The 26138-nt window shown below is 38.6% G+C and overlaps 1 long non-coding RNA gene across 2 annotated transcripts in view; it reads left to right on the top strand.

Annotated features, from left to right (window-relative positions):
- LOC135578516 (uncharacterized) overlaps nt 1-26138 on the top strand; it is a 91855-nt gene that overhangs the window by 21093 nt on the left and 44624 nt on the right. For both annotated transcript variants that reach the window (XR_010470232.1, XR_010470231.1), the window contains exon 2: nt 2462-2560. This is a non-coding gene — a long non-coding RNA (uncharacterized LOC135578516). The remainder of the gene's footprint in view (nt 1-2461; nt 2561-26138) is intronic.

The raw sequence follows: 26138 nt of genomic DNA, 5'->3' as shown, positions 1-26138 counted from the left end.
ATTTTTTTAAGGAGTTTTTTCCATGGAGCTTTATCCTGCCATTTAAAGTAATATGAAATAAGGTGGAAAGACTCTCTGAGAGGAAATTAGGAATGACATGTTTAGGATAAAGGGGTGCAGCTACTGAAACAGTTTCTGATGAAGATTTAGAGTGATGGCAGAACCATGAGAATGGTTTATGCATTCTGCTACACTATTTCTGCAAGCCAAGAGAGGTGTAATAATTTATTTGGAAAAACAGTTCAGTACAGTGAGAAAAAGTAATCCACCACTTCTCTGACAGGCCAGGCAGATAGATATGAAAAAGAGAAACAGATCTATTTATTGAGATGTAGACAACAATTATGAATTAATAGACAGCCACCATAATATATGAGTTGCCATCTCTCAGCTGCTTCAGCAGGTAGTCCACTTTGTGTGCTCTGCTCTAAGCTACTCATTCGAAGGTTTGATATTTCTGAATAGAATGCATCATAAGACCTTCTACAGATCAGAACATGTATATTAACTATCTTATTGATTGTGGCAAGCCTATTTTTCCAATGAGGACAGTCACTTTGGCTGTTGAGTAGGTTAGGTGGTCTAAGCTATTTAGACACCACAATAACATGAGACTATTTTGACTACCAGCATCTACACGTGAATTTGCCATTCTTCCTCCTCAGTTCCTATATTTTCCAAAAAGTGGTCCAGCAGCTTTTAAGTACCGGCCTCCACACCCTGGGTGCTGATGCGATCCTGCAGCTGTCCAAGGGAGGTTGCAGCCAGGGCAGCTCAAACACGCTGCCACTGCTGCAGCGCTCTGCTGGCTGGGTCTTTCTCATGTCCATTAAAAATGAGAAGTAGGCTGAAATGCCAATTAGATAATGTCAACATTTGGCAAACAGAGCTGTCCGCCAGTTTGCAGGCAGCCTGGCCAGTGTCACAATGAATCCATCAAGAGGCATAGTGTCTCCTCATGGGATTCAAAATCCAGCTGTCATTCAAAGCTACTGTATCTGGGATTTGGGTGTCAGGGTACATGGGGGAGGGGGTTGATTTCCCTATGGAAAGTGGGTGAAATGCCTTTCCTAGATTTCTGTGGCATCCAATTGACATTCACCGACATGAGACCTGAAGTTATTACGTAAAGGAAAAGGTACAATGCATGTCCATGTGAAACTTCCTAGAAGTTCACCTACAAGATGCTAACACAAGCATTTGTGAAACAATAACCAGTTTGGGTTTTCTGACTTCTTCGAATGTTTAGTTTTGAAAAACTACAGCATATCCCAATTTACAAGGCTTTGTAATTTGCTCACATGAGGTATAAAACCTGTTGCACCCAGACAGAAGAGAATAGAGTGAAGGGCCCTTCTGGAAAGGACACAAGCATCAATTCTCACCTTTTCTCTTGATTACTGAAAAACTACCTACCAAAATATCAAAGAACATGCTGACAAGCACATCACTTCATAAAAAAAAAAAGCAAATCTAGATGATGTCTAATAAAAGTTATTTTCAAACAAAACATAACTGCTCTTTGCTATTTTTGCTTTCTGTTTTCATTAAAGAGTTTATACAAATTTGCAAAACTGTCTAGTAGGTTCCCCAGAGGAGCAGGGGGGAAAGGTAATACTTAGCAAGTGCTTGGAGTTGTTGCTGCAAGTCTTGAATAATTCTGTTCCTCTGTCTCAGAAAATAAAAGGGCTAAACCCATACTGATGAGTCTTAATCTTATTAGAGATCCATGTCTCAGCTGACCTTGTAACACTACAGACTGACTGCCATTAGTGACACTAGCTCAGGGATTAGGGTGTCAGAGGACCCAGGAGAGAAGCGACATCCGGCATATGACAAAGTAGATATTGGCCAGGGAAAATCCAGAATATTGAAATGTGATGGAGCATTTATCAGTCATCCTGTGCAATCAGCCAAAGCCCTCTTGAAGAAGACTTCATGTCATGGTATTCTTGACAGCTGGGAGATCTACTGATGCCTTCTGTAAACACAGAAATTCTTTGTGGCTGATTTTTCATAACCTTGCAGCTTGTAGACTTATTTATGTTCATTCAATGTCCCCATGTGGAAGTTTTTCACTTACTTAGACTTGGGATAACTTTTCATATTGAGTTTCCACAGAAGCCAGTGAGATAAAAAGAGGGAAGTTCACTGAGCATGTTGATACAAAGCATCACTTTTCAATCAAGCTCACATAGCAATTCTGTCTTTAAAACCATATAAGTAAGGTTGCCCTTTCAGGCAGATGGGTATTCTTGTACCATTCTCCTTACAGGAAAGATGTGACACATTGAAAGAGAAAAATAGTGTTTGTTAAACATTAAAAAAACCTCAGAGTGCTTTAACATAGGTGTCAACATAGTAATTAAACCCGTAATCTACGCTGCAAAATTTTTAATTTTTTCCCCTCTTTTGAAACTCAGCATTCATTGAGAACTAAGATTTTCATTTCCCTCGTCAGGTTGTGTAAACAAGGAGAGATTGTGCTAGCAGACTCCTGAAGCATCCAGGGCCTGGCCTGCCCACAAGGCTATGGTCAGCAGCAGAGCTAATACTCCAGGTAAGTTGGAGTGGTCCCTGGGACTATGGTGGGAAATTGCCCTTATGACACTCAAGCCTGATGAGCTACATGAATTAATGCAAAATGAACTTTTGAAAATGCAGACTTAGAAAAACAAAGCAATCACTTTCTCTTTCCCAAAGTCTACTAGGCAATAATCTGAAAGTCTTTACATCTTAATTTCATAGTGTCTAAGGAAAGCATTTCTTTGTGATGAAAAAAAGTCTAAATCCGTTCCTTGCAGTGTGATGCTGAAGAACAGTACTTGGAAGAAGGATGAGTCAGAAGAGATGAGGCTTCAAAATAATCAGTGGAGGCAGCATTCCTAGGGGGCGGTGGAGGAAGGGGAAGAGTAATTTCGAGCCTGTAGAAACAGGTTCACTGTCACTATGTGGTATGGCAAGGGGGAAAGTCAGCATGGAGAGTTTGGGATGATGACTGGAATTATACCAAGAGGTGCATGCTAGACAGGACCTGTAGGCCTAAAACCACTTGCTCTGAAGCAAACTCATTTCTCAGAAGACCTGTGGCCTCTACTTTCCACAGCTTCTTGCTAGAAACGAGCTGGAATAGTGCGTGATTCTAGGAGAATCTGTGCCCTAGCAAGCTGTAGAGGGGTCACTCATCCTTGTAATGCTGCTGCCAAACCCCAGAGGCTTTCACCTCTACATCTGCAAGGTCACGGGACCCTTCAGTGTCTAACCCTCCCCCAGACACACTGCAGAGTGCACTCAGAATAAAAGGGGAGCATTGCGATGACTTGCTTTCTCATTTATTCACTAACATTGCTGCATCTTTTCTCCCACACAGGACTTTCCTGGCTACCTCTTAACATTTCTGCATGCTATTGTAAAGAAAAGAACCACTTGTACTTAAATAATGCACAATTTAATATTAAAGCAAGCTCTACTGAACCCGTCTTACATGCAGGATTTCCACCCCCACCTTTCATGCGACATTTGTGTGCTACATAGGGGAACATTTTTGGATGAAAAGCTTAGCTATCTCAGGGGCCTGTTAAACAATATGGGAATCCCTAAGGCTGCGTAAATGTAAACAATAACTGCAAAATCCTGCCTGGAGGTTTTGTTTTTCACCCAGCTAGTTATCTCCATATTTTTAGCATCTCTATCACAGACTTGGGATGTGAAGGAAGATTGCTGCATTGCTTGTTCCTGCATTAGTCACATCTGAAAAAATCCACCTTTTTTTTTTTTTTTTTTTCCTAATAATTGCATGCCCATGTGATAAATTTTTTTATACTTATGTGTAAAATTTGGAGTAATTGCCCCAGTGGATAAATTTACTCCCATATAAAACTGCTTGTTGGACCAGATCCTCAGTTTGGACTTCCTTAAGGTGAAAAGCTGCAAAAAGTCTTCTGTAATGCAGCAATGCATTTGTCTTCTCTGCAGAAGCTATTTAGCCAGTGAAAAGTCCACAGTGCAGTGTACTCACTGTTATTATTTGGGGAGGGGTAAGGGAAGAAACGTGAACAGTGGTTTACTTTCATGGTGCTTTACCTTTTGCCCAACAGAGGAAAACAGGCAAATAAACAAACCCAACAGTTCCCTGCCAAATTCACTGGGCTTTAGTTGCACATATGCAGTGTAGACAATTAATTTGTAGACTTGGTTAAGGCAAGAAGAAATCTTACCTGTTGCACTGAAGTCTGCAATTCCTAGGCAAAACCAAATGCAATTTAAGGAAGCACTTTGTTAATAGATACTCAGTCTTACAAGAGACAAATTTAAGACAATAATATTTTTAAAATCACCTTTTGTCTACATATACACCACAGTAAAATGCAACACTTGACACTGAACTAAGGGAAAGAGATCTGAGTGAATGAGAGGGAGAATCTATGATTTTTATATTTTATATTTTATTTGCAATATATTTTATATTTAATTTGCAATTTTTACAGCACTTCCTGTGTGATTAGTGACACTATATCCTCTGACTATTCAGGTAAACAGTTTCTTTTGTTATGTGCTCAGCATTAAACACTAAACATTGCTGGGGAGGGGAAAATTCATTCCTTAGGAATGGGGAAAAGGTGGTTGTAGAAATCCTGCTAGGAGATTCGTGTCAAGATGTAAAATTTGAAACAAATTTTAATTGTATGTCCATATTTTGAAATTCATCATATGGTAGATTTAAACCCTCCATTTTGCACTGCTCACACAACATTTTGGTAGTGGTTCATGTAGTTCTTTGTGCTCCTTGGTTCTTACAACACTGAAGGTTTATTATCAAACTCCATTATTAATTTTTTTTTACACAGTTCATCACCACAATTTACAGGAAACAAAGTGAACTGAACTGAAAACTGAACAAAACTGAACACCATGGTTAAGTATTTTCCTGTAATGGTTTAAATCTTGTGTTTCAATGTTATAAGGTTAATTGGTAAGCACATTTAAAAATTATTACACTAGTCATCAGCACAAGTAATTATTACATTCTATCAGTCACTCAAATAGAGGCATTAATCTATGTTACAAAGAGATTAATTTCCTATATCCCAGAAATGAGATTTTTTCCAGCAATTATAAATAGTATCAGATAGGTCTTTTCCTTTACATTTTAAGGAGAAACCTTTACTTATATTAGCAGACTATTGTGGTCATGGAAGACAGACATGATTATGTCACTGTTATTACAGAAAGAATAGATGCCCTTCTATGATATTTGTTTTTTTAGTCATATTGATGCAACCATCTTGTACTTGGTAATATCAGTATTTAGAAGTGTAACACAGATTCAAAGAAATCTATTGAAAGGGTAAGTCCCTGAGAGCACAGGCTCTGTCCTTCTCTGTGTTTTGCTGAGTTCAGTGCAATGAAAGCACTTAATAAATAACGGTTAATCCAAGATAGCTGCTGACCATTTCAGAGTTTTGACATTTGTATCTATTACTTATCTGTTTTTCTGTTTTCCTAATGAAAACTATCAGTCTGTAGAACAATTCTCAGAAAGAGATACTTTCTGTTCCCCCTTTGAAAAAGATGTTCTTCCTTTAACTGGTCATTTCAGCTGATAATTTTGCCTATAAGTCATAATACAGTATCCTCAGTAACTCTTACTAATGCGAAAAGAAAAGCAAAACAAAATACACATTACAATAGCTATGTGTATGCTCTGACAGCTTAATAAATCCTCACTAGGCATCTGAATCTGGATAAAACAAAAAGAAAACAGAAAGAATAAGGTTTGGACCTAATAAGCATTAGTTTTAATAACCTGATTTTTCTGCAAATGAAATAATGCATAGGCATTCTTTCTTCTGCTGGTTCATACCAAAAACTATTATTCTGAATGCTAATTGAAATATTGTGTATTTTGTCTCACTGTACTGACAGAAAAAAATCTTCAGGTGAAAGGAGCACATAGCTTTTTTAATTCCTCAGCTGAAAATAATAAAAATGCATACATAAAGCAGTATATACATCCATACAGCCCCCCATTTATTTCCACACACAGGTATACAGAAAATAAGTGTTTCCCTAGTAATCACAGATGCAGAGTCCACAGTATCTAGAGCTACAAATAAATTTTCTTTATAATTATATTTGGGATGTCTTTATGTAGAAAGCGATAGTAATAGACAAAAGTGATAAATTCTCCTGTTATTAATGCTAGAGTTTGCATTTCTGCCTGAGCAGTTAGAAAAGCAAATGTTATTGATGTGTTAAAAGGAAATACTTGTTAATAACTAGATAATTTTAAGATGTTGGGTTCATACCATCTGTTAATCTTAGTTGTGATTAAAGAGGTAATCCTAATGCCCATTATTCCTAATGACAAGACCAAGCAGGCTTAAAGCATTAGCCGTCGGAGGCCAAAGAGAAGAAGCAATGAAGGATATCAGCAATCTTAGCCACAATTGAGGAATTGGCCCATCCTCTACACAACAAAAGTGATACAAAAGAATTACATCCTCACTAAAGTCTATTTCCTCGTATAATCACCCAAAATGATTTTTCTTAAATATGATAATAAATCACAGCAAAAAATCAATATGGCAGGACCCAACTGCTATGGCCTGATAACACATCAATCAATATTTAGTATTTAGATTTTAATTAATACTTAACAAAGTAGAGGCCTTTTAAGAGAGAAATATTATCTCAGATAAAAAATCCTGCACTGTTAGCATGAAAAAGTTTTTGCTCATATCTGTCATTGATCAATCTGCTGGAATTGTGATTAAAAGCCCTTGAAAATATCAGACAAGAGCATAAACCAGGCTGAGCCAAAGAGAAAATGTTGTGGGTATCTCAGTATACAAAGCTGCTAATGTGGGGTGCCGGGAGAACCCAAGGCAGAGAATTGCGTGGTGTCAGCTGAGCACAAAATCTGTCCCTCCAGTGTTGCTGAGCAATAGTCTAACAAATGTGTGACACTTGCAGTGTTTGAGCTATGGAAAAAGAAGTACCCACAATTGGGCTGAGGATGGAATCTGCACCTGCTGACAGTGAGACCTCCTGCCCCCACCCCTGGGCTCACACCAGGTCACAGCTGCTTGCGGGACTTGATCACAAATTATTTTAACTTTTTTTTTTTTATTTATTTTTTTTGGCCAAAGATGATGTCCAGGGATTTATTGTAGCCTGTTCACTGACTGATTACACTGAAGACATATGAGCTGGATTAGAAAACATGAAGCAAGAAATGTTTTCACAGTCTACCTCTCTTTTCTTGATCATTTCTGGAAAACACTCTGGACTAGGTCCCTATAATTTGGTTACAATGGGAATGATCTCATTTTCACAATTCTTAAGGAAAAAAAAAAAAAATGAAAAGAAAAAGATTGATGCTTATTCTGAACACAATTCAGCTCCTATTGAAGCTACTAGTAAATGTCTCCAGACTTTAATGACTATAGCAGCAGGCTGATGATCCAGTCTTTATATATTGGTTTTGTTTTCCTCAGGACAGATTCCAAGGCAGTGTAATTGAAATGGTAATAATGGGAGGCTTTAGCATCTACTGACATTTTCCCGACAAGAGCCTGCATTTGGCCTGAGTTTACTTTTCTTGTATATAATTTATGAAGAACTGAATCACTAGGAAAGAATTGTGCTTTTTCTTTTTTTTTTTTTTTTAAATCTCAGAATAAGGATGTAAAGAACACCAAAGCAGCCAGAACACCTTACAGCTCAGTTTACCTCACAGCTTTTAGAGATGTGAACTACATTAAATTTCCAAACTGAATTCTTCAGAGAAAAACGAAGAAAAAATGTTACTTGTTTTTTAACCCATGAACCTGTCAGTTTGTATGTTAAATAGTTCAGAAAAATAACAGAAAATAATTTATAATACTTTAACCAGTTACTGCACAATATTTGTATAAATTATGCAATGATAGTACATAGGTCAAACTCATACATGGTGCAGGTAGAGCTATTTCTTGATTCAGCAGTATATTAAAGGAAGGTTATTCTTTGGGTGTAAATTGACCATCAGTCAGAGCGTAGCTACATCCAGCTATGTCAAGGTAGTGCAACCTGTCTCAGAAAAGCCTTTAGTGAGTGTAAAATGAATATAACTTTTTCAGATGGTGGGATGTCGAGCATAGCTGCTAAAGCAAATGTCATGTGAACAGTTTTCTCCCCTTGCCTACTGACAAATAAATCCTGCTTGTTCTGTGTACTTAGTATTTTGTGCAAGTTATGCAAGCTTGTGCCTGGTAGGTGAGATGTAATAAAAGCGTGTGAGGGAGCAATGTCATCACAAGCACTTGACCTTCCCCTCTGGTAATATGGAGGCTGTATATTTTGTGGCAAGCATTGCAATAGTCTTTATGTTGGTATCTGCTGCTCTGGGTTTTCTTCCTGCTGTATTCAAGCATTAAAGCTCTTAAAAAGACCATATGTCCCAACCTGCTCTATTCTCTTGGATGAGGGTGCATTCATCCCTTAATTTGGATATTTGGGTTTCCACAGCTTCTCACCGTAATCAGGTCTTTGTTCTCCTATCTTGTTTATTCCTGTAATCTGCCACTGAATGAGCTTCTGCTACCTCCTGTAACCTCAAAGCTTCAAAACTGTGTGGGAAAAGAAACAGATCAGAAATAAACCATTTTGATGACCTCAGTATGAGATATTTCTTAAACAGGGTGTGGTAGTATCTGCAGATTGGTCGGGATTATGAAGACTATAAAGTACTCCAATCCTTCAATTACCAATTGGCATAAACTGGACTAAATATTTGGGTTTGTAAAAACAGTGAAGTTTATATGAAAGTAGGACAGAAGGGGCAAAAGTTGCCCAGGTGAAAGTTGCTATTCTTGTTATTTTAAGTGGCTGTATAGACTGGTAAACATTTCTATATTCAGTTTATCCCTGAGTGAGAACACAAGCCACACACTGCATTCCCTCAGGAGGAATGGACTTTACTCTTCTAATCTGACCATGAAATTAATTACAACTTGAAGTTTGTGTGGGATTTTCGTGTTAGGAAAACGGCGTGGAAAACAATTTATGTACATCCCATCTTCTGATGCTTTCTTTTCCACTCATATAAGAAAACCACCTCATCTGTCTTCTGCCATTGGTGCCAGACCAGCTTTTGAATTTGCATTGTTACAGCCTGTGAAAAAAAATTCTGTATTGTGCCATGTTTCAAAAAAGCCTCAAATAAAGCTAGTGAAGTACGTTCTGCCCTTTGAGGCAAGAGGGGCTCCCCTTACATGAAGTTTGAAATGATGCTACAGTTCCCACAAGCAGCTGCAAGGCCGTGCAGGGACCACTCCTCTGAAACTCCAGGATTAAGAGAACTTCTCCCTCCTTCTTTTCCTTCTAGCATTATCCTCATTATTTCCTGACTGACTCTTCCCCACCAGTCTCAGGCTTCACTTCCTCTAGCCCAGACATCTTATAATACACTGGAAGAAGATGAAGGAATTAGTTAATTCCCCAGAGCTGGCCCAGCCCCACCAACCTGCAAATTCCTATATACAAGCTGGCAACTGCGATCTTTCCTCTAAGCCTGCGAGGGGATTAACTCCTTCCCTACTTCAGTTTGCAGGTCATTCACAGCTGTTCACTTTGTACATCCAGTATTTGATATCTGAAGTGCTTTCATTTGACACAATGGGTCACGTTGGTACAGTTTTTGTTCCCTAGTGAGTTTAACTAATTAAATACTAAACAAAAATAACCACAGATATATTTTTTCTGAATGTGCTGCAAATGACCTGGCCATTCCCAAGAAGAGCTGTTTTTATCCAATTCTAATAAGTAGGATTGATGAGAGCAAGCACCAAGCCAAATTACAGCTGCAGATGAATGCCAAATTAATAGGAAAAATAAATGCAAATCTTTAGATAACATATTTTCTTATTTTTAAAAACCTTGAATGTTTAGACTTTCCTGTTTTTCTACAATATAAGCTGTTATTTAAATATCAGCAGCTGCACTCCATTCTCATAATAGAAAGTCCTGCATGGGGCCTCAAGGTTAATTATCAGTTCTGTCTCTGTGAAGTAAGGCTCATCCGCCATTATCTCTCACACCTATCTGCCAGTTCTAGCCTACAATAACCTTTCTAATTTGGCCATCATAGTGACACTAGAGGGCCTATCAGTCACATGACTTCAGCTCCCTAGACCAGACCTCTCTAACTAGCTGCACATGGACCAAGTTTGCCTTGTGAAGCACCATCTGCAAGTCCACCAGCAGCACTGGCTTATTCCTGCCCTCTGCCCACACTGCCAGTGGGACATGGAGGTGGAGGCATGGGTAGGAAGTCTGTTCTCTAAAGGACACAGTGCCTGGACAAGACCTTTGCAGACGTTAGGCTATTGCCTATTGCCTATTAGGTTATGAGCTCCAAAAAAGCATAGCTTTCAGCTGTCACAGTGATGGTCCCTCCATGGCTATTGTACAGAACAAGGTTACACAGGGAGACTGTTCAGGCCTCCCTCTGCCAGCTTGAGTGCAGCAAGGAGACAGGGTCACATAAGCATCCCTAGGTTCCCACTGAATGGCTGATGTTTGTGTTGACAGAGATGCTCTGCTGGGACTTGTCTCCTGCCCCCATGGCTGGAACACGTCTTTACACAGGACAACTCATATGAAATGTTGCTGGGACTTGGAAGACTGTAATGTTTCTTTCTTTCTGCACATCCCAGCCAAACGGAGAAGCCCACTGTTTCACAGTTTTATGTTGTTTCCCCCTACTGAAAGAGGGGAAGAATTCTAAGTTTATATGCATATTTCTCTTTTCTTCTTCAGGAGATATCCTTTAAAGCTCTATTGTAGGTTCCTGTAGTTCTCAGTTTAGAGAAAAGCAGTGTTTACTGTGGCTATATCACTGTATGATTTCTCACTCCTTCTGAAGAAGTTCTCTATGACAGCAGGTTTTTGAAGATGCTGGCATGCAAATGCCACTGCTGCAATTATGTTGAAAGAAAAAAGAAGAAAGAAAATTTGAGTCATGGCGACTAAAAGCACAACTTTACACAACAGAATAACAATTTTAAAAGGAAGGGTTTCAGGTTATTAAAGATTTTAACCCTGATGAAACACTAGAAACAGCTCTTTCCAGTCGTGATAGTCATAGTTGTTTTTGTTGGCTGTAGAGAACCTCTGACACAAGTCAGAACAGTTGGAACAATTCCAAATTATTCCAATGGAACACCACATTTTCATGTTAGCACTGAATTTGGCCTATTGTATAGAATGGTTTTAGACTAAAGAGGATGTGGACTTCTTGGGTGCAGTGATGGCGTGTCAAGTTGTGAGCTCATTCAGTCTGGTGGGGTATGGACTGAATGAGGCTGGTCAGGGCTTTAAGAGGAGATTGTTGTGATAAGGGAACAGGATACTGCTGGAACGACTGTTATCTATGACGCAGGCGTCATTTTCCCTCCTATGTAAAGACACACTGACACTGTTAGATTTGCCAGTTCTTGGTTAGACATAAAACAGGGGTCTGCCTGACTGCAGAACTCAAGGCTTGTCACCTTTCTTGCATTTTTTTTTTCAGATAGCACACATCACTTCATCTTTTCCCCAAGCTTCATTGCAAATATTCTTCTTTGTCTTCCCTTTAGATGGATTTCAGCTCATCCTTTTTTAGGATTTGTCTTGAAAAGATAGGATCAACTGCTTTCCTGTTTAACTAACTCTCCCTCCATTTCTGACACCTGCACAGGGAGCCACGTTTTGTTCTATGCAGAAAAATGGGAGAGAAATGGTACTGATGGAGGTGGGCATCAGAAAGGGGGTTTGAGGAAAGCAGTCAAGAAGGAAAATTCCAGCTGTGACAGTGAAAAGTGTGGGAGAAACACAAGAAGCTTCACGAGCAGTGGGGACACTGCCTTTTTCAGTCAGTCTCACCAGTCGGTTAACATGCAGCAACATATCATCATGACAGCTTGTCAAGGATGCAAGCGAAATATTTGATTACAAACAAAGATGAGTGATTTCTTTAGTGTTGGGCTGTGTAAAATCAACATTACATTACAAAGCCCAAATGCTGAGTCTATCTTGACAGCACCCCTGTAGCTTCTGCTGTGCTTGGAGAGCTGCTCTGACTACAGATGCTCAGCAGATATTCTTGTGATATTTACTACCAAAAGATGATGACTGAAAGCTTTGTGAACTGCCACATACTGAATTTAGGAATAACACTGAATTTTTAAACCTACTTTTATAAGCTTGTGTTGGCCCTGCATGAGTTTTTGCAACTACATTATTGAAAAAGCTCTGTGCTTCCTTTTGTGGAAGCAAGATTTAGCATTGTACAGGGAGATAACTGATGTTTGAGGAGGTGCATCTCACCATATCTGGGAAAGTCCACATGGATTTGGCCCCATTATATACTTCTCAAAAATTATATTTATCCATGGTCTCTGGTATGCTTGCATAAATCCTTTGAAGATACCGTATGTAACAGCTTTCTTTTCAATAGTAAATAAATGTGGCACAATTTAAAGTCTATTTTTTTGTGTTTGATACAGGAAAATAAAGTTATGATAGTAGCAGAAAAGAAGCTCCTATGCCAACAGGCAGCTCTGGGGATGAATATACAAAGAGGAACATATAATGCTATGATACATGCTTACATGCTAATCTGATACGTGACAGCTTTTTATTCTAGCAATATCCTTTGTGCTGGCATAGTTAGAAGTCTGTGGCAGAATTTTCATTACAAATCCACTGTCCATAGGGATTTACAAATTCACTCTAAACATTGCTCTGGACTGAAACTTGATAAATGGGTCTCAGCCCAGGAGCAATTTTTTTACCCGTCCATTGGACTGTTAATTTATAGTGGCACAAAAATATAGTTGTACTGCTTAAATAACTTAAAATAGCACTGAATTAAGAAAAAAATAAAAGAAGTTTATGGCATGGTGTCATTACTTGTGATAGAAGAAAGCAGAAGAGATTAAAATAGAAATAACTAAGATACTGTAGGAGAGAAACAAGGTATTCTAACAATGTGTTTTCTCTGTGATTGTTATCATATACACAATTAATTGCAGTCCTCTGTCAGTTGCCTTCACTGGATAGTGCTTCACATCATGGGAAATGGTGCTAAAAATGGATGGAATCTCCTAAAGATACTGCTCCGTGTGGCTATGTATGGCAGAGCTGTCCATGACTAGTTATCTGACACTCTGCAATAGCTCCCAGCAAGTTTCTACCAACTAGAAAGCTAGCTGGTAGAGAGCCTACAGGGAACAAACCACATTTTGAGACATTTCTTTGTTTGCTATGATCACAGGCTCCCCCAGATTAGTGCTCAATGCACCAATGCACTATGCACTATGAGCTGCTCTATTTCCATGCTTGATGTGCAGTAAGGAGCATCACAGTGAAGGTGCTTTTGGCATCTAGGCTGGGCAAAGTGTTGATTTCCATCTGAAGAAAAATGCTGTTTCTTCCGGTCTGCAGCCCTCACTCTAGCAGAGCTCTCAGGTGTTTTGTGGGATTTAGACCAAGCAGGCACAGCACTCATGAAGCACCAGTTCAAGTCTCAGTGATCCTTTGCTTGCATTGTGTCCTTTCCCAGTTTATCTGGAAGTCCCGTTAATACAAGTGAGAAATGCATGAGCACCAAGGCACACATAGAACATAGGCTTTGTGGAGAAAAGTAAAGGAGAATAAAACCAAAAGACGGTCCTCTTATCTTCAATATGAGGGAAAAAATAGGAAGATTAGAACTCTTCTACTGGAAAAAGAGGTGCTGTGGGAAAGTGGGCTGTGATAGTCCTATATGGAATAATGAAAGACAGAGAAAAAGTTAATAATGGATAATTACCCACTGTTCCAAACAGAAAAGGGATTAGTATACAATCTTTTGAATTACATCAATAGGCTTTAAACTAAAATATTTGTGTTGTTTGGGAAAAAAATGCACTACATTGTGGACATTGCAGCTGTGCTGCAGAGTCGAGCAACCCATTGTGCAACCTGGTGAGGTGAATGCAATCGCTGAATGTAATCCTCAAACTCTGTGCTAGGGTAGGGCTTAAGAAGTTCCCTTGTATTTTTTACACACCTACAATCTTTCCTCAAGTTCTTACTGTTGACCCCTGAGCTTGGTGTGGTCACATGTAGGCTATAGTATCCCAGACAATCAGGTATGGTCCACACCGCCCAAGTGCACAGCTAGAATTATTTTATATTTTCCATGTAACATGTTTTGAGGACCAGTGCCTATATATGTGTACACATAACCTGATTTAGGTACCTAAATATTAACAAAAATTGTATGTTCAAACAGAACTATGTACACAGATACAAAGCACCATGTTATTAAAACTGAACACTGAAAAAACTGGAGCCACAAATGCAGCAGAGGCACTCTGAAAGCTTCAGCATGACATCTAAGAATCTCAAGATGTGTTTTTGCCACATTTTGCTCGAGTGGGCTGGTCTATCTTATTTTACTCTGGAATAGCTTATTCAGTGTGTAGACCTCTTGCAAAAGTAGCCCAAGAAGTCTCATGAGCTCAGCACTGTCATGTGTTGCAGGAGGGATGCAACACAAGAGAAAGAAAGGAACCAAAGCATCAGAAACAAGACCTTGGAGCTGCTCCACGATCCTCCTTGGGTGTGCTGTGTGTGTGTGGCAGAGGAGGGGTGGTGAAAGAGTCCAGAAATGTGTACAAGCCCACAAAGAGAAATGTGAATGTGTAATGGCAGTGATGAGCAGAGGTGGTAGAAAGAGGAAGAAAAAGAAAGGGCTTCCCTGAAGGGAAGGGGAATGTTAGCTGGTGTGTGGAAAAAAAAAAAGTCTAGACACTTCTACTTCTCCTCCCCAGGTTCTCTGCATTGCCCAGTAACCCAGTAAGGACATAGTGTAATGGAAACTGTCTCAGATAACGCCTTTTTTTTTTTTTTTTTTTTTTTTCCTTTTGAACATGTTCATATTACCAAAGACTCATTACTCATTTGATTTTTGAGCACACTGGTAGGCTTCCTTCAGGAAGTTTTGTTTAGTTCCTTCAGAGGACTGAATCAGTACCATGCGTTTAGGAATAAAAAATCCAAACAAGAAGACAGTTTTTCACAGCACAGTTTGATGCTCAGCCTCTCTCCTTAGGCAGTGTGCACAGGCACCGAAACTTGAGGGTCATGGCTCTTGCATGAATTACTAACCTTATGTAGCTCATCAGATACAGATCATTTTAAGCAAAAGACACAAACTGACATAACTCACTGTCGCAGTTGAACCTGAGCTAACAATACAACCACAATAGCTGCTCACTCACCTCCTCCCCTGCCCCCCAAGGGGAGAGAATCAAAAGGGAAGGGAGAAACTTGGATTGAGATAAATGCAGTTGAATAAAATAACAAAATACTAATATGCTACTGGTAAATATATACATATAAAATAGAAATAAAAGATACTCAAGGCAATTCCTCACAAACTCTGTCCACAGCTGAGCAGCAAGTCCCAGCAAGCCACACCTGGTCCTAAAGCCTATCCCAGAGAGAGAAAAGAGAGGAAAAGGGCACAAAAGCCCAGAGGCCTCTGCTAAAGTAGTAAAAAGCCAATCCAAACATCCCGCACCAAAAACTCCCCTGGCTCTGACAAAAAAAAGAGGAAAAAGAAGAAAGAGAGCAAGAGAGATCAGAAAAACCGACTGAAAGATCCCAAATCTCAACTCTCCTTAAATAATTAGCACAACACTAATGGGATGGAATACTCTTATTGATCAGTCTGGTTGTCAGTCAAGCTCTGCCCCATCTCTGCCCTGCCTTCCTCGATGCCTCACACCTATGGGCAGAGTGCTCAGAACATTCTTGGCTCTCAGACCAGAGCAATTAAAAACATTAATTCCGTGCTGGTGTGTTATCTCTTGTTCTCAAACTAAGTACAAATAATGAGCATGCTAGCTATGAAAAAAAAAAAAAAAGGTTTCTAACTGCATGAAGAAAATTAAACCATTTTCAGTCAAACCAGCACACTCACCATGGTTAAATACCCAGAAAGGTGGAAAAAGAGAAAAATCCTGATCCAGGTGAAGACATTAGCTGTTCTTCCATTATCTTGAAGCTAGGATACCTCCTGAATTAGTATGAGATAAGCGTTTTTGTACAGACACTCTGAAATTTTTATGTTATGGCATTTTGATTATGAAATAATTTGAGGCTTCACATTTCACATATCTTCCCCTGAAGTCAATGCATCCATTTACATTTGCCTCTGAGGGCAGAATTTAGCTTCTCATGTATTTGGTCTGTGAATCCTGCTACTACCAAATCTCTCTGCTGCCTGCTTTGTCTCTCAGTTCTCAAATACGTTTTTAGACATTGATTGGAAATTGTTAAGCCATGTCTAGACCTGAAAAAACAACATGAAAAGGTAACAATCCTGATCTTCAAATGGTATTTTAAGTGCTGATTTACACTGGCTAAAATCTAGCTGGACAGGGAATGACATATTGAAAATTAAATACAATGCAGTAATTTTGATCTTCATTGCAATAATGATATAATGTTTATTTCCACAGCATTTTGTGCATACAAATATGTTAGCAAAATCAAAATCTACCCATCTAAAAGGAAATATTTGTTCTAAACACAGGCTGATTTCTACTCCCATCTATTTCTCACACATATGCATACAGATAAATGTGCACACATATACCGTATATGTACTCATTCTCTAGGTAATCAGAAACACAGATAAAATAAAGCTTCTAGAGTGACAGACATTCTGCAGACAGGGTTGTTAGTTTATGTAGGCTATAGGCAGAGTCGACTGGAAAATTTTGATCACTTTAATTTACTATATCCAGCATGCCTGCTGTACTCGTCCAGCAGTTTTATCAAGCCCTGTGAGGTGGTATTGATTTTTTTATTTTCTATGTAGGATAAGAAGACAGAGAGTTAGGAGCAAGAGTGAATGAAGAACTTTCCTCAGATTACTGCTATTCTCCAGCTTATTGCATCCTGTCGTTTGTAGTTTCAGATGATGTCCAGTATGTCAGGGTTGCTTGAAGCAATAAACAGGGTGAATAACAATGGAAAGGCTAGATGAGAAAGATTGAAAAAGGAGAAAGAGGCAGCAAAGAAAGTAAGAGAGTGAATGTGAGAAATAGGAAAAAGGGGGGAAAAAAAAAAGCAGAGGTTGAGAAAAAGTGTCCTAGGTATAGAGAGCTCGATAAGTGCATTCCTTTAAAGAAACTATAACAAGCCATGACAGTTTTTCAACCAACAGCTACACATAAAGCCTATAGAATTGTGAAGGAGTAGAAGCAGTGGCTTCTGGGCATTACTATTTCGCTACAATAAAAAGCCAGAAAAATAGAGAAATGTTTAAGGCATATATTAATTACATTTTCCTTTCTTGAATGATTCTTAAATTACAGTGAAAGGATAAATCTGTTTTTTTGCATCCTTTTTAAGGTGTGGTCCTGAGAACAGATAATACCACACCGAATTTGAATTTTCCCTTGACCTTCCTCCTACCCCAAACCATTCCTTTTCCAAGAGACGATTTAAGTCTTTTGCTTATTCTGTTGAGTACATTCATTGTGACACTATAGCCCCTAGCACAGCAGGAGATGATTTGGACCTGCTGGTAAAAGCTGCCATGTACCCCAGGCAGCAGCACCTTTGCTGACCCAGGCAGCAGGTCTCCTTTTGGGGGGCACAGACGGTCGTGAGGTTCAGGCTATGGCTGTGGAAAGCTCCACAAACACACCCGTCTGCCAAAGCAGGGATCTGGGCAGATCTGAGAGGCAGATTTTGTCCTTCACTGGTGAAGGCTGTATTTTTGTGTTTAGCAGCAAAATCTTACGGGAAATGTTAATTATGCTTTCCCTTAGCTTTAGATAGGTAGTGATTTCCAAAGGGAGGTATGATTCTGTCCCATGAAATTGTTTTGTTTGCAGCTTTCATCCTGGAGCTTCGTGGCACAGTTGTTACAAAGGATAGTTTCTGTAATGTCCTGAATGCCCAAGGTCTGTTTGTTAAACCAGGGTAGTTACTTACCACTCATGGCTCATGGGGAAAATGGCCCTACAGAAATACAGTGACTAACTCTGCAGCCTTGTTGGTATGAGCACTCCTGACTCACAGAAATAGATTCCCTGAAGTCACTTAAAAGCTTATGTTTTTCTATAGTAATGGCTATTACTGATTAAAATCTTGTTGTCTGTTATCTCCCTTACACTGTTTACCAGTTTACATGGGGTCAATTGGCCTTAAAAGCATCCAGAGATGCTAGTGGAAAAATTCCCTTTTCCACGAGAAGTACAAAACAGGGAAAAGGTGGGCAACTGGAGCTGATACCTTTTCTATATTCCCATGGAAGAGCTCCACGGCCTCGCTCTACCCATTTCTTCACAAGGAGAACTTATTCCTGCACTGCCCTAACTCATGCTTGGGCATGAACGTGGTGACCCCAGCAGGACTCTGAAGCCTCTCTTGTCTATTCCTGTCAAGCACCCAGAAATGAAATGTCAGATAAGGATATTTGGTGAGAATTAGACTACTAGCAGACTTTTCATTATTCTTTCTGCTTAGTGGCACAAATTTGTTTAATTACTTCAATCAAAGTAATTTGCTCTAGTCACATCCTAGTTGTAAATACAGAAGTTGTGTTCTTTATTTGGCTTTAACTTCAGAGCATCTCTAGTGAACCTGGAAGAAACATCAGTGCAAAGGAACAGAATTGCATCTTTCCGTGGGCAAATCATATCCCAGAAATTCTCTATTGCAAGAAATATCGTTTGACCAATGGTACCGCAATTGAAGTATAAGGATGTACCACTGCTGCCTCAACTTGTGTTGATGATGACTTTTGTGTCAAAAATTCCATCCACAAAGGACTGTGATAGCTCAAATGTAGACTGAATTCAGACTTGGTAGAAACAGTTTTTAATTTTTTTTGTATTTGATTTGATATTTTTTAAAAGACAAAGCCCCAACCCACAACAAAAACAACAAAACCCCCCCAAACAAACAAATAAAAACCCCACAAACCACAAACCAGAAACAAGACTCTATTCTTTCCTACTGGAACAATTTCTAGTGTAGTGAAAAATTGTTTAAAATTTAGCATTGTAATAATCATATCAGTGAGATGCATAAAATCCAACTGACTGATAATGAGAAATTTTCTTTTCAGATTTTCATTTTTGAAACTGAGAACATCTCAAAAGTTAGAAAACACAGCAAACTAAACTGTGGTTATAAAATGTAATAAATATCCTCATTCCAGTAATACTTCCAGTTACCTGTGACCTAACATTTTAAATAAAACCCTCATCCTTTTAGCCTCTTTTTCATCTAGCATTAAAACATAAAATATTCATGAATTTACATTCAAATTCTGAATGGCTGCCTGGTTCAGCATATTTATAATCTTAAGATTTTGCTATTTTGGATGACTTGAGAAATAATGGTTGTGCAAAGGTATGAGAATGGCTGCTCTGATGGGACTCTATGCTTTAGGAAGCTGAATATCCACAGTGATCTGAGTATTTTCTGGGGTGCAGAGGACCCTCAGCTTGCAGCAGGCAAGCCCAGCTCCTTGCAGGATGTATCCTCTGACATTAATAATGTAAATTGCTTGTAAGAGATTGCTTGTGAGAGAGAATTCCCAGCCTACTACTTGTATAATAGCTCCCTTTGCTTGCTCTTGTTTTATATGCAAACTTCAGTCAATCAGAGAGTCACAAAAAATATTGTATGACATTTGTGATTGATCTCAGAATGGCAAACAGTAAAAACTCTTCCTCATTGAAGGAAATTTCCTTATCCAACTTGGTAATGAATATTCACAAAAAAGATATTTTCAAATATGTGGTAAAAAAAAAGGCCCTGACTGAATCAGTGGGATAATGCAGGCATAGTTTAAATTTAATTTCTCTTGCTATTTTGATGCAAAGGCCATAGCCTGAACAACCATGAAATTCAGCACTGAACAGTCAGTTTTTAATTTGGTATGCTGTTTTTTTTTTCAATACTGCTGCAATTTGGGGTGAAGCATCATGCTACTGCAGCCGTGACCACCATACTACAGCAAAGGAACTTAATTTCAGTGTTTTAAATCAGATGTGTGTCTTTCTCTTGCATGCTTGCATAGAATTTTTCAGTCAGAAAGGCCAGTTCTTGTGGCTGTGCTTTCCACAGGAAAGATACACGGAACTTGGTAGGTGTCTGTATATTGCCAGAGAGGTGACAGAGGTACTCAAGCAGGGAAAATGCCCTGAGTGTTAGAAATAGTAAAAGACACTCGGAATGCTGAAAGGGTACATACAGCAATTACTACTGCTTTATGAACAAGTCACAGGAGAAAATACTATTACATTAAGATTTTTCATCCCAACTCATGTCCAACGGACACTTGTGCCACATCTGTTACAGCAACGTGAAAGCCATGGTGAAATTTTGGTAGAAGTGATGCCATACACATACAAAAATAGTAAAAGTACAAGCTAGTAAATCCATGCACAGACAATGTGCATGTGGTATGCTCTGCATGCTCAAACTTAAAATATCTTAGAAGTCAAGAACTGAAGATAGAATACAGCATCCACTAGGTCTCAAATTCATGTCATTTACTTATTTACACTTTTGTAGCCATTTAAAGTACTTATTTTCAGAAGATTTTGTGCCTCGGTTTTTATACTAAATGAATGGAATCGCAACAATACCTCTGTTCTTTAAGAGGATGCTATGACTTGGTTATTATCACTGATGTACACACAGCACCTAAATATGTACAGACACAGCTATTTGCCTGTGCATACTGAGTAATCACTGCTCTGTCTGTATTAACAAAATCCATTTCAATGCAAAAACCTTGGTTTTATTCATTGGCATGAATACTCTAGGCAACACAATGTTATACCCATATTTAATTTTTTTTTTCCCTGTACTCCAGTGGTTTTGCCAGAAATAACAAGACACTTAATTACAGAGGAGTCTTAGGAGGTAAATGATACAGAAGATTTTGGAGTTTTAATAGCTCTTTTCTTTTGAAAAATACAAGTGAGATCACATTACTTGAGTAAAGAGATTTTAAAAAAAGCTAAAAATTAAATAAATTGTTTCAGTTTATTTAGGTTATTTCCAAACAGTAATGCAAAGTTGTAACAGAAATAACTTAGACATAGGTAAAGAACCTTGAAAATCAATAGTGCTGGAAGAAATGAAATATATGCTGATGCAATCAAACAGAATTTAATTTCATATAAATGTTTGCAGATCTATATCAGATTATCACTGCAAAAACTTCATTTTCATTGATTTATAATGTATTATTATTGTTTCCACCAAACTGCCATAGACAGCCATTTAAGCAGCTGCCAAGTGCCTGAAGGGTAAATAAAGGGTGTCACTGACAGTGCTGGGTTATAGAAGTTTAAGAGACCAATAATTCACAAGTGCAGCAGGTGTGACATTCTGTATATTCTTTATACTTTTATTTTAATCCTTTTGTCTAAGTCTTTTGTAGTTTTCCATGGGAGGAGGGTCAATTGCAGGTTTCAGAGGGAACCACAAAGGTGAAAATCAGTTTGCTCCAGCCTGTTCTCCAGAGGCACGTACAGAGTGTCTCATTCAGCAACCAAATGATAGGAAAATACAGCAAAATGTTGGTGGACAGTTCTTGGCTAGAGACATGCTAGTGGGTCGTTCCTCTAATAAGGAGCTGAGGAGTAGTCTTGAAATGTAACCCAGGCGATGGGTCAGTATACGTTTAATTAACACACAGCACCTAACCCCTGAAGTTTTGATCATCTTCTACTGTCAGACGAGTAAAACAAACATGGTTCACATATGTTTGGTAGAACAGGCTGGATTGCACCCTGTTTTAACATGTGATTAATGCTACTGGTGTCAATAGGGCTATTTAGTCTCAAAACTGGGACTGGGAAAACATTTGTTGAACAATGCTTTATTTGCTCTGAAATGCAGCAAATGCTCAGGGGCTGACTAAACTACTCCTAAAGTAAGAATAAATATTTAAAGAGAATAAAGGGTCAGAAAAAGCCAATCTGTTTTAGTACAATATTTTCAAATTCCAGTTGCTTGATTTTCCATTTCCAAATGAATGCTTCATTGGAAAAAATTGCAAAAATTTCATTAAGGATAATTAAAACCCAAAAGTTAAATTTCTCATGCAGAAACAAACTTTCTGCTTTCAGGTCAAATAGAACAGCAAAAAAAGTGAGGTCAACCAATAACAATTGTTAAAAGACTGAAAATTGTTTTGGCTTGATACAAAATCTTCCACACACAATTTTTGGTTCAACTGGCAAACTAAAAAAAAAGATATTCTCACTGTTTTCCTTACACCTACAGTTAGGAGCATAATTAAGCATCCTGCTGGATGAGGCTCTGTTTGCTACTCAGAAACTGAACACATTAATTCTGTAATCAGTTCATTTTCCATTGTTTCCTACATCCCATGTACTGGGAATACAATTTTAGTATTTTTTAAAAATCAGCTGTACCTTTAAATATCTAAAATGTTTCTTTTCAAAACAGGCTTGAGACCTTTGTGTTCATATTGACAGATGTCAAACAAAGATAAAACCACCCAAAACCTCTATGATGTCTGACAAGTCAAAGACTGAATTGGCTTGTGGATATGAGAGGTGGTTTTTTTGTCAAAGAGAAAAAATGGTGCATTTGTTGTTTCTTTTTTATTGGTGACAAAGGAGAAGGAAATCTTGGAAAGTAACACCCCTTATTTCATTATGTTTATAGTGCTGTAATATATGTATTTGTGTTTATGTATAGTATGTGCTGGAAAAAGATGCTATTGGCAAGCTCCCATCCCAATGCATGCCTAGAAGAGGTGCAGAAACCTGTTCAATAATTCAGGCAGTGATGACCTCAGAGTTATATGTGTTTGTTATCTGCTTTGGCTCACATGATGTGATTTTTGGCTGAAGAGAAAGCTTATGGTGAAAATCATATCAAGTTGTCCAAGCCAACATAAACACACATACATACAATGTAAGTCATTTTTGGCCATTGAGATCATTCAACTCTTGCAATATTTAAAGGAGAAACAAGATTTGCCATGAACATAAACATTTTATTTACTTTTTCCTCTGCTGCAGCATGATTATTTTAGGTAATAAATCTAACCAACAAGGAGCCAAAGGACAATTATTGCACACTAACAGCATATGTTCACTGTCACACTAGCGGGGCTTTATACAAGCAAAAACCTGACATACAGGCTAAAAAATGACAAGAAATACAACTAGGGATGAATGTGATGGTCTCAATTCACTTTGATATAGATGTGTGTTCTTCACCACAAAATACTTAATCTCACCTGGTTCTTACTAGCCTCAGAGAACTGAAGGAACAGCAGCATATGGCACCTTCTCAGAGTCACTTTGTGTTTTATGTACAGCTCTCACACAGCTAAACACAGGTTGGCATTACTGCCACTGTAAAGCACAGTGCTCCTTCTAGGACAAGTCCAGCATTCAAGAGTGCCAGTTGGTTGTATTTCAGTTCTCATAACTTTCAGATTCACTGTAGCCCCTGCCAACCAAAACTCTTCTACAGCAAAACAAACAAACTCCTGCTTTTCCTGGTCCCACTCCAGCATGGTGACTCTTCAGCATGTAATATTTGCACTGATGTTGGTTTCCATTATTGCCAGTAGACCAAAGGTCACTCTAATTGATTCCAGTGAGGCATGACAGGCTTTGGAAGCAACAAATCTGAATTATTAAGAAAATAAAACTCCTACAAATGGGAAGGAAACCATGAAACTGAAGGCTAATTTAGAAGACAGGACATTAGATGGACGTTGGGGAAACTGAGATGCAGTGACTGCTTCAGACAATTCCTATATAACCTCAAGTGAATCATATAAACTCAACGGTGTTTTAATTTGCAGTCTGTCAAGTGAGGCTAATATTTTTCTTCTAGACAGAGTAGAAATCTGTTAATGATACAGAGAAACTCAGGTAAGTGCTGCCAGATTCAGGAAAAGAATACTGAAGGATTCATGGTTTGGGGAGTGAATGTGTAAAAAGAATACCACAAAGTAGCAGGGAAAATTTATCCTGGCAAAACGTATTTATATATATATTTAATTTTTGCAATAGAATTTCCTTATTACATGAAACATAGAATGAGGCAAGGAAAGACAAAGCTGTAATTGATCCCCAGAGTACTTATAGTGAGAATCATATTCAGCAAGATTCAGGATGCATATCATTTTGCCTCACAAAAATTATGTTTATTAGTGTAGACTTTGGATAGGAAATAGTGCACACATATAGGAACAAATGCATACAGCAAAACGGTTGGTGCTGATGTCCATTGCATATACATTTTATTTTTACCTCGGAGTAGCTTGTACAGGGTGAATGTCCAGTTGCTGCTGGTGTGCATTAGGTGCACTCCAAGACTGCATATTTAAATTTGTTGTCCTCAGAAAAGTAACCACAATGTTCTGCAACGCAAACCAAAGCATGCAGAACAAGGACAACTACTACTGAAGTAAACTCCTGAACCAAATTAGAATACTCCTGTGGACCTGTCCAAATTGGTCTCAGTCTGGAGCTCCAAGTCATTCAGTTTGGTGAGCAGAAAACAGTCTCTAAACTTCTATGCAGTTTTACTCACTCTATTAGTTCATTATTGTATCTTTGAATACATACATTCCTTTACTAGCAGACTTTTATGTGGCCACCGTGCAAGCTATCTGAAATGGAGCAGCAGCATAGGTCATACTGGTGTTGCAAAGGAAAATTACCCAAAGCTATCTTTTTTCCATTGTCTACCCTTTAAACCCGAATTGTTCTCTTTCTCTGATTACTGTAGGTTATCTGAAGAGAGTGTATTATAATAGTCTGTATTCATCTGGGGGAGGTGATGTGGATCTGCAGTTCTCGCAAGCTCTACAGAGGTGTAGCTCGCAGGTGTCAGCACTTACTGCATGGTCAGGATTGTTCCTGTGTTTTTAGTGTCTTGCCTCAGAAATTTGGTTGTAGTCTGTATTCATTGCAGAGCTACAGTGCTGAAGATTAATAACAGAGAACTTAATGAGTCAAGAAGAATGGCAGGTAAACTAAGTTTCCATCAGGTGTCTCAGGCATATCAAAAGGTAGCACATCACAGTGACTCATATTTGATATACAGAAATAAAACAGGGGCTGAAAAGAAAAATCTGTAACTGCACAGGATAAACCAAATATAAAAGTTTGACTACTTCAGACCTGGGTCTAGCACAGGAGAATTTAATTCCTAGTGGTGAGTTGGGAAGATGAGACATTCTACATTTGCCAGGAAGCCTTGCACAAGTGTGAATCTGACACAAAAGATCGGATATTTGCTTTTTGCCATTTAAGTTATTCTGGTACTAACATATATAGGCATTATCAGCAAAACCATGAAAAAGATGACCTAGGCACAGAGTACCATCATTTTCTTTTAGCAAAACCAAGTGAGAACATCCTGCCTTCCCCAAATCCTCCATGAAGGAACACACAAACATCCTTTTCTCTCTTTGTTAGAGGAACCAAAACCATTGGTGCCAGAACAGTAAAAAAAGTTCATAAGTTCAGTCCAAGTAACAATCTCAATGAAAAACACAGCTCCTGAGCACCTTAGGTAAGAAGAATCACTGCTGAAAATCTCCCAGCACCATACAATTTACAGTGCTTCTTGTTGTTTTTGTGGCAGTTTTGTCTTGCCCCTCCCATCTGCTTCCCACCTCTGTAAGAGCCCCAGTTTCTTACCTGGTGTTTTCATCTTCCAAGAAAAACTGGTGACATCCACAGACAACACTAAGGATTTTTTTATTTTAGTTGTTTTGCTTTGGTTTTTTTTTGTTTGTTTGTTTTGTTTGTTTGTTTGTTTGTTTTGCTGCTGTTGATGGTGGACCCACCCAGATCTGTCTGTTGGAGAGATGAAGGTGTCCTGGGTGCTGGGGTGTGTGGAAGAAGTACTTTGAAGGGTGAGGCACTAAACCTGTGTTTGGGGTGTGTCTGGTGATGAGAGGGTAGAGAGTGAGAGGCAAGGCAGGTCAAGTCAAGCCAAGCCAAACCAATTACTCTTGAAGTTGTCATGAGACCTGCCTTTGTGGCTTGGGGATAACTTGGTGTTGCTGCTCTCTT

Source organism: Columba livia, chromosome 2 (genome assembly GCF_036013475.1).
Source record: "Columba livia isolate bColLiv1 breed racing homer chromosome 2, bColLiv1.pat.W.v2, whole genome shotgun sequence".
Lineage (NCBI taxonomy): Eukaryota > Metazoa > Chordata > Aves > Columbiformes > Columbidae > Columba > Columba livia.
This window is presented reverse-complemented; position numbering and strand designations above follow the sequence as displayed.